Here is a 12,323-nt window from a genome sequence, read left to right as displayed (position 1 = left end):
ATATGTTAAAACTTACCATATTGTATACTTTAAATATGTGCACTTTACTGAATGTCAACTATACCTCAAAAGAGCTATGGAAAAAAACATTTTTTATTATACAAGGATAAAAAAATATCCTTAGAAAAACTTGCCATAAACAAAATTAGAGAAACTCTGAATTTCTAAAAAGTGTATGCAACTCATATCAAATCGTGGTCTAATTTCCTTAATATATAAAGAGCAACTATAAATTAATAAGACAAACAATATAAAATGGCAAGAATATATGCACAGAATATATGCAAAGAACAAGAAATAAATTTGTGTGTTAAACTAATAAAAATATGTTCAACCTCTGTCATAATAGAAAAATACAAATTAGGATTACAAAGCAGTAACAAGCAGATAGTTTGATAGTGTACAGTGTTGATGAGGATGTAAGGGAACAGGGATCTTCATATATTGCTGCTTTATTATAGAAGTGTAATTGATACAACTCCTTGGACAGCAACTTGCTCACAATCAATAAGATTTGAATTTTGTCAAGAAACACACACACACACACACGTGTATATGTGTTTGTATATTTGTGTATATTATATAAACTCTATAAATGCTTACAATATGGCTGTGAGGGAAATTTATGTATTGCTAAGAGACAAGGCTGTACACTATTTAAAACTGGAATATTTATTTATAGTTTGTATGTATTACTTATTCAAAAAGCACGTCAAAGAATTATTTTTGGAATCATCTGGGCTTTTAAAAATAAATGTTAAGTATGTGGGAGCAGTTTTTTAGTTTATATAGCAATTAATATTTTATTCTGTACATTCTCAAATTATGGAACATCCTAAATATTAATAAATGTTACAATGATAAAAAGAAAAACAATGGACCAGCATAAAATGCAATTTTAGCAATCATTAACCCCAACTCATTATGCTGGAAAAAAGAAAGTCATTTTATTTCACAAAGAAGAATAATTCTCTTGTTGTATTACAATGAATGTAACCATAAGTATTTACAAATATGACTAGAAATAAACAATTTGTAAAGATGCTTCAGAAATGGACAGAGAATTTAAATAGAGTTTTGCATTCACCTTCTAATCAAAGATATTAGGAGTCACATACAAAATAATTCTAAAAATGTCACTAGTATCAATGCGACATCTTTTATCTTGGTGACTTCGTTGTCAGCTAAAGTTGCAGAAATATGGCAAGAGGTTTTTATTCTAGAGCCAATTCAGTAAGAATGTGTGAAAGAAACTTTTGTGTAATTTAGAGAGCCAGGGTCATTTTTTTTGTCCTAAGTACATTAAGACATAATTAGCTTCTGAAACCTTTTTTTTTTTTTTTTAATTTAAACTACATCTTTCCATCAAATCTCCTACCACTTTGCCACTGGAAGTCAGACATACCCAGCTTCTGTGCTATTGCATACATCTCTTGAAATGACTTCCCCACTATTTGAATCCTATCTACCTGCAAGGATCATCTTTAAGCACTTACTTTTTTCTGTTACCTTGAAGGAAGCATTGACTCATCTGGTAATTTAAGACCATAGGGTCACTGTTAAGGATGATAACAGCTACCAAGTATTTTTAATTTTTTCAACCTTTTCTCCCAAAATGTGGGATCACAGATGTGAGCTTTTAATAGTTATAAATATTAATATCTTTATACTGTTCAGTAAGATATAGTAAGTGAATAAAATTTTTCTTACTATAGTATTCACATATTCATCAATAAAATATAGCTTGTAACACTGATTGGTCAATAAACTCTTAAAAATAATCATGATACATTTTCTAGCAGTTGAGTGAGGAGAGAAATTATGTGTCCAGTTTAGTTACATAGACATTGTCCTACAGCCAATGGGGAGTCACTGTTCTCTAACTGGACCAAAACGTAACAAAACCTGAATTTAACTAACGAATGGAGGTACTGATACCAAATGTTTAAACTCCCTAGATCCTCTGACGACCTAATTGCATATTTAGGTGGTTTAGAATTGCTAGAAGCCCCATTTAGCATCTGTAGGCCAAGGGCAAAACATCTTTATTTTGTTATAACAGCTATCTTGACAAAATGCAGTTAAAGAAAAGATGTGCTGGAAAATATGCTGGTGGAATCCACCTCGCCAAGATGTTCATCCCAAAAACTCTGATGCGGGTAGGTATCAGAACCAGGTCCTAGATTTTCTTTCCATGATGGTCAGGTTATTATATAAAATAAGAAGTTCTATGTATAGCATTTGTAGAACTGAGTCTCACATGGAAAAGTAGAACCAAAAGGAATAATTTAGTATTTGTGTATGTATAAATGTACTATGTATCCATTTCTTTATTCAGTGAATACTTACTAAGCATCTGTTGTATACTAGGCACTATACTAGGAACTAGGAAGACGTCAGCAAAGTCCCTATGTTAAGATGATTCTCTTATGCTGCTACATGTACCACTGTCACCATTATATATGAGGCTGCCCTCTTCCATTAACCTGGCAGCTGCTGAACCCATCTCGACTTGGAGGACGACCACCTTCTAGAAGAAGGCTTCAAGAGCCTCCAATGAACAGAAATGAAGGTGAGAGAACAACATCCACTTTGTAGGGTCACAGAAATAAATGAATGAATAAATAACATCATCGGACACCTGTCTGCCCACACTGTTAGGGGGTGGAGGCTGCACTAGCTTGCTTATGGAGTTTATGGAGAACTACAACAGCTTTTATCCAACCTCTGTTTTCTCCACTCCCTCTACACAAAATGCTAATTTTATGATGGGACTGAAGAAAGTACATACTGGGGCTAGAGATTTGGACACTAGCTTTAAATCTGAGCTGTTAAGAGGAACCAACGAAGAAACAATTGTGAGGTGACTCCTCAAAGCCTGCTTTGGGTCTGCTCTGAGAGGAGGGAGATAGATGGGGAGGGTAAAGATTCCCTTCTAACTGCGCAGCCCCATTCCCTGGATAATCTAAGCAGAATTCTTGGGCAGTGGTCCTGTTCATGTAATTATTAGATTGTGCATTTGAACTAAACATCCTTTTATTATTTCTTTTAGAACACAGCTGGGCCAAGGTCACAGATACTCAAGTACTAGCCCTGTCTTTCCACTGTTCATCTCTTTTCCCCCAGGCTCTATATTGTGCTTTGCAGTTTCCATACATAAGTATTTATCTGCAAGTTAGTTGTACAATTTAAAAGTTTCATGTGGAGCACAGTAAGCTCTTAAGAGAAGAGGTGTTATATCAATTCAATAATGAGTAAATATTTGATGACCCACATGTAGTTTGTCAGCAGTGCTCCCGTCGGCATGAATAAAATAAACAGGCTCAGGAACCAACTGACCCAAAGGGATCACTACCAGTCACATTATAAATATGTAGGACTCAAGTCAGCAATAATTACATCATCCTCTATCATATCCTTAGTTCTGTGCTTTCCCCCATTTCTTTTTATTACAGCAGCTTCTTTGAGCAAGAGACACGTACACTTTGATTATCAGTGTGTGTGCTCTAAATTGTTTCCAGTGCAATCACTGTATAGCAATTCACACAAGGGGAAAGAACATCCATCTTCTCTTCTTTCTGATGGAAGAAGAGTTTTATTATGCTCCATGTTTCCATTGAAAGTCAAGACTACAATTTATATGCTTTGTGCCTCCAAATCTTATGCCCTTCTCCCTCCCTGTTGGCACATTAAATTCTCCAAGACGGAAAAAGAAAAGTAAGTTATAGCTGAATTTCTATTAACACAAGGAATTTTTCTCTACTTCTAGGTTTTGGGGGTATATATGTGGAAAAATAAGCATAGCCACAATGTAGAACAATATAGATATTCACATATAGAAAAAATATATAAGCAATACTTTCTTATTCACCTATGCCAAAACTGAGTTACTAGAACAGGAAAAGGGCCTCAAAAGATATAATTTTATTAAATAACTAAAAAGGTTATGAAGGGAGGATGAATTCCACACTCCTGTAAGATTAAAGTGCTCACACTGCAGCCAGGAGTAGCTGTGACCCAGAGTGATCTAGTCCAGGGGCCAGAACCCCAACACATGTAGGAGTTGAAAGATGAGAGTAAATCATTAAAACAGTCCAAAAATATCTTAACACTTGATATTAGAGTCAACCATGAATCAGAAACTAGTTTGGCAGACAGAACCCATGATGATACAAAAGAATTAGGCAGAGTGAGATTTCAAAACTTCAGATAAATAATCAATGGCCAAGAAACCTATAAAACCCAAAAAAGACAACACAAAGAAGGCAGGATACCAAATATAAAGACCTTTAAAATTAGGAGCAACACCTGAAATTGTCAAAGGAGCTTTTATGCCCTGCATGCAAAAGTTGAAACAAATTCCCAGACATGGTAAATGTTAGGGATCCAGGTAAAAATCTGAAAGTAGAATCATTAAATTAAAATAAAACAAAATAAGCTGACAAAACAAGCCCTCACATTTACTGAATGCTTCTTATAGGCCAGTCACAGTTCCAAATGCTTTACATTTGTACTGTGTGTACTGAACAAACTTGACTCCTGGGATATAATCAGAATGCAACTTTATTTTTTTATTCCCTCTCTTCATAAAATGTACTCAATTGGGAAATTTCTTCCTCTCCTCTGGAAGAAAACTTGGGTAAGCCCTATGAGTCTTCTGTCACTGGCAATATAAAGCCCTGCCATCTGTTTATGTCCTAAACACATTCCCAATTTAGTAAATTTTAAAATTCTCCCTTCCACATAACAATCAAATTTCCCAATTTAATAGTGGAGGGAGATAGCACAGAAGGGTAGGGAGGGCAGGAAAATTCTTACATGAACAGAGGTCTCATAAAATGATGTCCTCTTCTCTTTGCCAACCAAAGCCCCACATCTGACCCTTCTCTCAGAGACCCCTGGTCTCCAGGAAAATGGACTCTATAAGATCCTCTCTTATTAGCTCCTAGAAATCCTATGGTCCATATTCAGCTTCTCAACCATGTTGAGGCCTGATCCTCCAAGAATCCCCTTTGAACATATCTCTCAACACACATGTAGTCCACATTCACCTATTTATTTCTAGAATAAGTGTCAATAATGTAGTAGTGCAGAGCAAAGCCAAGGAGTTTAATATTACTCCACTCTGCCACCCAAGTTCACCAGATTTCTAGGGCAGGAATAAGACACTAGTCTACTGTATGCCCCAAATTATAGCACATATATTAAATTCTGTGAATGTTATCATTGAAGCCCTCTCCCCTGACTGGGAGAACTGTGGAAGCATCCACACTCTTACACCTTGGCATGGTAGTGAAAGGCGAATAAAGAATGGCAACTGTTCTCTTAAAGAAAATTCTGCTCACATATACCCTAATCTCCAATAATCTGACTCTCTTCTATGTTATGTCATCATCCAACCTACTTTGAAATTTCTACAGAACGTTCTATTTTACAAAATCACTTTAGCATCTCTTTTCTCTCTTGGTGCCTAAGATGAGATTTCCAACGTGGTATCTTGTTACACCATTATTTTTTCATTTAGTCTTCATACAAACTCTGTCCTATGGACACTCTTAACTCCATTTTGAGAGATCGGCAAACTGAGGTGAAGTGACTTGCCCAGGTCATAAAGTTAGTGAGTAGGAGGAGGGTTAAAATTCAAATTCAGGCAGGCTGTCTCTAAAGCCTGTGCTCATATGCCCCACATTATATTGTCTCCCCAATATCCAAATGAAAGGCAAAATTGGGATGTGAAAGTATCAGAATCTTCTTTGATCTAATTTTTGAAAAAAAGGAAGCTGCACTACATTATTCATATTGGCACACACCACTGACCATTTTAAGAAGGAACTGGTTGAGATCCAGAGGACAGGCCAATGCCTAGTTCTGTAATGCATTACACAAGCAAATTCTAGCCTGCTAACATGGGGTTTATTACACCAGCAGTTCAACTTACCCCATAATCTTGACCTTATTTTTCCCTTCAGCAATTGTTGATTTATTCTTTCTTGTTTTTCTCAGCTTTTGACAATAGTGTTTTGACCATAGCATTTCTTTGTTTCGATTCCTTCTGGTTAAAACATTACTAATAGACAACAAGTAACCCAGTACTAGCCCTAAAAGAACCAAGAGAATCATAGGCAATCAGCTTATCTTTGCCAACTCTAGAAAACAGAGTTAACAATCTTGGCTGATCATGGATTATCACATTTTCTGATTATGAAGATCAGTAGAAGCAGAAGCTATTCTAAAATATTGTTTCAGAATGTACCTGGATTTGAATGAGCAAGTCAAACAAAAAAATTAATATAATGAATATCTTTGGAATATACCTTATAGAATACCACTGTAATATTAAATCTTCGTTTGGAATCTCAATCACATTTTTATACTTGAAAAATACTTTAGTCTCTTATAGTAACACTAACAGAGAAAGTATCAAATTTTCTATATAACATTTAGAAATATAGGCCTATTTTTATAACATTAGCTTTCATCAATTATGTTACCAAAATGAAAATTATTTTGTACATTCTATTTCAAAATCGTTACTATTATAAAATAACCAAAATTGGTTTACGGCATTTAAAAACTACACAGGTAATGGTGATTTTACACAAACCACACTTCATAAATGATAAGTTCAAATATATTTTGTATCGTTGTGATGAATACATTTCATCACACTTTACCTGGGGATTGCTATAGTCCATCACACTCTGACTATTGCTAAACCTATGATTAATATGATAACTTGCTCTTGGTTTAAATATCCACTGTCAGCTCAAGCTTAAAAGTAAAGGTTAATGTACATTATTGTGGCTTCATGGACTGAAAAGAAAGAAGAGGGAGGGAGGAAGGGAGAGAGAGAGAGGGAAGGAGTGAGAAATATGTGCCTGATGTGTGAGACAGAGGGAGAGAAAGGGATAGTGAGGGAAGGAGAGAAAAAGCAACAGAGGAAGGGAGGGAAAGAAAAAGAGGTAAAGTCTTAGTCATATATATGTCTTAGTCACATTTATCTTTATCTTTATCTTTATGACCAACATTACCATTCCCCTCAGCTTGACTGAACTTTAGATAGGATTCTCCCTGACTGTATTTCCTGACCTCTCTTTTCTTAGAGCATTTATTTTTAGAAAACTTGCAATTATAATTCTTTCTCTGATCCTTTGAGATGTAAATGTACAACCTGGAATGGTCTTTCTCAAGGACCTGGGATGACTCCCTTTGAAATGTAATCATGGAAGGAGATAAGGCCCCTTTCTCCCAGTCTCTGTGGTGGTGGTAGGGGAAGTCTAACCTCAATAAGCACCAATTAGCAAACACTGATGCCTTAATCACATTCACCAACTTTACCCTTGTTTAAAATATTCCCATCTTTTGTTTCAGAGGAATTGCGTTCAGTTCAGTTTCTCTCCTCTGTTGCAATAGTCTTGAATAACGTTCTTCTTGCATATTTAACTGATCTAGTATTTTTTCCTTGGATTATTAACTGATCTGCTGTTTTTCTTTTAGATTTACCATTACTCTAAATTTAGCACATCTTTAATGAAAGCTCTAAATAAATGACCCATTTATCTCCTCCCCACCCATCATAGCTATGGTTCCTTAGATCTCTTAATAACTTAGTAAAGACATAGTTTGATTGGCTCAAAGAATCAGGATTTTTTTTTTTTTTTGACTACTTGGTATCCACCAGAGGCAAGCCTGACTTAAAAAGGAAAAGTACCATGGCTAAATGAAAGCCCCCATTCAATGTTAAAATATTTATACAGTAGTCTCTGAGACTTGCTGGGTTTATATCCATCTCCATAGCCTCCTTTTTCCTTAATAAGCAGAACAAAAGACATACAAGTGGACACTTGTTGCTTTTGTCTTAAATGTTTCTTCTGTCATGAATCCTAGGGATGTGACACCATCCTCAACTTGTAGATATCAATGTCAGCATTATGCTTTGGAAGAAACCAGATCACCTATATTTTTCATGAAAGAGGGAGGTACTCATCAAAGAACCATATAATGCTATAAGCAAGCAATTACTTGGGACAACAGAAGAAACAAAAGAAAAGGCCATTATGCAAATGTAAGCCATTTAAAGAGGGTCCCACCCGGAGGAGATAATGTAAATCACTACTTTGTACACCAAGAAAGGTTGGAAAATTATTTCTAGACTTCTGCTTGGTTCATTCCAATTCTGTGTGAATACTGCACTCTTTTAAGGACAGGAACTGTATCTTACACTTTCTTTATAGTTTTCAGCGCGCTTGGCAAGAACATAGAGTACATGCTCAATAAAATGCCCATTAAATTGAATTTAAACAAATTGTCATGCTTATTAAAGCTAGACTTAGGAAAGGTCTGATTAGTGCTTTTTAGGGTTTTGACAAAGATTTGTTTTGTGCTTGGCCAAGGTATTTAACACAGACAGCTACTTGTTTTCTCCAAGCCGATGATTTCATAGTAGTAATCAGAGAGCTAGAGAAAATCTTTTTACTTGACCTGACTTTACTGAACACCACACGGAGAATAAAATGGACTGCAGACTCTAACAGACCATCCAAGGGCATAATCAGACTCCCATTCCTCTCCTGCTGCATGTTTCAAAAGTTTAACAGGCAGTAGTGGAGAAGCAAGCTCTTCATTTATGTGCAAATGACCTTCAAAATGCTGTTTCACGTGCTATAGAGGGCTCCTTTCATTCAAGTTAACTATCCCAATCCCTCTTTGACTCTAACAGATGCTCTATGATGTATTTTCTATGACTGAGTCTCAGTAGTAATAGTTTTAGAATCTATTTTAACAGACTTTTTTTTTTTTTCTGTGCATATTTTGTCTGGAAAGTACAACTCCAAGTCTTTTTAGAAGGACACCTTTTTTTTTTCCTTTTCTTCTTTCTTTTTTTTTTTTTCTTTTTGGAGGTAAAAAGGGCTGTGGCTTAGGTTACCCTTGATTCCTATAAATCCATATTCTATTGACCATGACTCTTATTTGGAATGCCTGTTCCTTCCTTCCATTTGTTAGTAAGCTAAATTGATCCTATCAGTGTTAATATTAATAAAGGTCAGCAATCTTAGTTAAAATTCAATCCAAGATTAGCAGTTAACATTTACCCCTTAAAACTGAAATCAGAGAACTTTAGAAGTTTTCTACCTAAAGTTCTACCTAAAATTAACAAGGTTTAAGAACACCTTCTAACTGAGGAATGTAGGGACGATGGGATTTCATAGATGGCATTTGCAAAACAAATTCCCATCAAACGTATGGCAAGAACAATAAAATGCGGTTGAGAAAGTGGTAACTTTTAAGATTGCATTTTGAGCAATTTCAGACTAAACCTAAGAATAGTTATTATTGACAAGAAAGTGACCAGTGTCATCGACTGGTCACCAATGGATCAACTAGATTTCTGGGGAACCAATGTTGGGGAGATAGGATTAAAAGCAAAATCTTCTTCCAACCCAGAAATCCTCTCCACAAATCTAGTAGAGAAAGAAAACACTTTTATTAGTGAAAAGTAGCTGCTTGATCCACTAAACCCCAAAAGAGGTAAGTTTGAGTTCCTCCCCGTTTTTGCCTCTCAGTCTAAGGTAGTCCCTGATCTTGCTTGAAGTCAGGATAAACCTGACACATCTTCCCAAACTCACGATCTGTCTGGAAAATTTGAGAAAAAAAATTTAATTTTGAATTCTTTTGACCCTACACATGTGTAAGAAAAATTATCTGAGTATACCACATCAGATGACGTTATGGGAATTTTATGCTTGTATGAGGTCAGCAATCTCAAGATTTCCTCATAGTTGGTTAGATTATAGTGAACTTGGCTATTTTGTTTGGTTTATAATGATTTCATCTATAAAGACATTATGTAAAGTGTGTCGCCATGAAATAATTGGGAATATTTTATTGGCAAGAGAAGTGAGTTTTTACCGGTGTCTCTTGGTATTTAAGGGGCTGGGACAGAGGTTGAGGCAACATACAGATGTACATACACCAAGAACCACATCTCTGGCAAGGGAAAACTATAGATTAGTAGCCTGAATCAACACCATCATTCTAACCAACTCAACTAATAACTAACTTCAGTACTGCTTCCAGTAGTGCACCTTAGCATATCATTCCAAAGAATTCCCTTAATTCTCATATAAATCTCGTAAGTGGAACTTGGCTTGCCTTTGAATTTTAAAATCCTTTATTAATCATTTATTATCATTTATTATTATTGTTATTATTTTATTTATTTTGAGAGAGAGAGAAAGAGAGAGAGTGCACACAGAAAGGGCAGAGAGAGAATCCCAAGCAGGCTCCGCACCATCAGTGCGGAGCCTGATGCAGGGCTTGAACCCACAAACTGTGAGATCATGACCTGAGCTGAAGTCCAATGCTTAACCAACTGAGCCACCCAGGCACCCCTCATTTACCATTGTTATTAATCACCTGTTTTTTTAAGTAAGAAGCACTTTGCCTCAAGGCTAAATAGTTACGAAAAACCTTTAAGCAAGACAGTCCCTTATTGAAAGTGCTTATTCCTCTCCCCAGTGTTTATTTAGGGAAGGTGATAGGGTGAAGGTCTTAAACTAGTCTCTTAGCTCCTGACTCTCCAGGTGTGGTTGAATGATTGATACTCCAGAAGATTTTCTAAACACTCCATTAGACAAGAAGCTAAGTAATGAGTTTCTCATAGAAAGCTGAGGTGAAAGCTGCTCAATGTTTTAGCTCCTCTGCAGGAACGTAAGTCAAGCTTAAAAAGTGGTAGCCAGGAGCTAGATCATCATTCCCAGCTGCTTTATCCTTTCCCAAGGTGGATTTACTCTTGTTAATTTTTTGGAGGAGCTTCCTAAACCTCATTCTTGGTATTACAGATCCTGTGCTTCAACATGTGTTTCTGACATAGTATTTATTTCATGTCACTGGGAAGGGTGTGGGGGTGAGGGGTACAGGGGATTATGTCAACCCATAGGTAATATGTATCATTTATAGTTAATGTTTCTGTCTCTCTCCCTCCCTGCTCCCCCTTCTCCCTCCTGCTCAGTATAAATTTCTTGCTAATTCTCATACATACACATCAATCCCTATTCAAAAACAACATTTCTAGCATATTACAAATGCTGTCTGAGAAAAAATATTACAAACGCTGTCTGAGAAAAAAGGGATACATGATCAATTGAGAACCACTCTGCTATGGACTGAATGAGTCCTACTCAAGTTCATATGTGGAAGCCCTAACCCCCAGTGTGGCCATATTTGGAGATGGGGCTTCTAAAAATTAATTAAAGTTAAACAGGGTCATAAGGGTGGAGCCCTAATCTGATAGGACTAGTGACCTTATAAGAGAGACACCAGAAAAGTTCATTCTCTCCTGCACACACTCACCAAGGAAATACCATGTGAGCACACAGAGAGAAGGCAGTAGACTTCTGCAACCCAAGGGGGAAACTCTCACCAGAAAACTACCAAGCTACCACCTTGATCTCAGACTTTCGGCTTCCAGAACTGTGAGAATGTAGATTTCTATTATTTAAATCACAGTCTGTGGTACTTTGTTATAACAGTCCAAACTGACTCATGCACTCTCTCTAAATGTTTGTACTTTACCCAACATATAATGATATATGATATTGAGCCAAACAGTTTAATCTATTATCCCTCTGACTTGAAGAAGGTGAGGACAAAAAGTTTTCTAATGGAAGTTTTCTTATGAAATTTTAAACATATTAATATTAAAATATCTCTATTTTGAATTATATGTAATAACTAGAATATACATAGTTCATCAAATAGATCAATATATTGATATACATTTCATCATATATAATATTGACCACATATGATGAAATATATTTATGAACTATAATGCAAAACTGACATGAAACAAAGAAAAAAACAAAACTTCAAATCACTGCAGGTAATTGTATTAGGCTAGTTTGTGTTTATACCTTCAGGCTCACCTGAAATTATGAATTTATTCTGCTTTTACTTGGAGAACAGGTTTGAGGAAATTGCCATATATATTCATCTTTATATTCTTTTTAGTGTGATGCATGCAGATTTCACTTTAAATTGGCTATTTTTATTAAACTTTATATGATAGTGTAACCTCCTGATCATCGTTCAATGTTTTTGCTGCATTGACAAAGCTAAGTTAAAAAAGAAATTCCAGTAATTCTTAAAGGTACATAATTAAACTTGATGGACCTAGCTGACAAATTTAATCACCACATTAGTACACAGGCTAAGTAGACCCCTTAAGGAAAGAGAATGCTGTCAGCAGGGTGCCTGGCCAAGGCCTGTTTATTCTTGGCTTTGGCACTCTGTAGAGCAGTGACTCTAACAGATTAAACCAG

The sequence above is a fragment of the Neofelis nebulosa genome, chromosome 6 (genome assembly GCF_028018385.1).
Source record: "Neofelis nebulosa isolate mNeoNeb1 chromosome 6, mNeoNeb1.pri, whole genome shotgun sequence".
Lineage (NCBI taxonomy): Eukaryota > Metazoa > Chordata > Mammalia > Carnivora > Felidae > Neofelis > Neofelis nebulosa.
The sequence above is the reverse complement of the archived record's forward strand: the minus strand, read 5'-3'. Positions refer to the sequence as shown.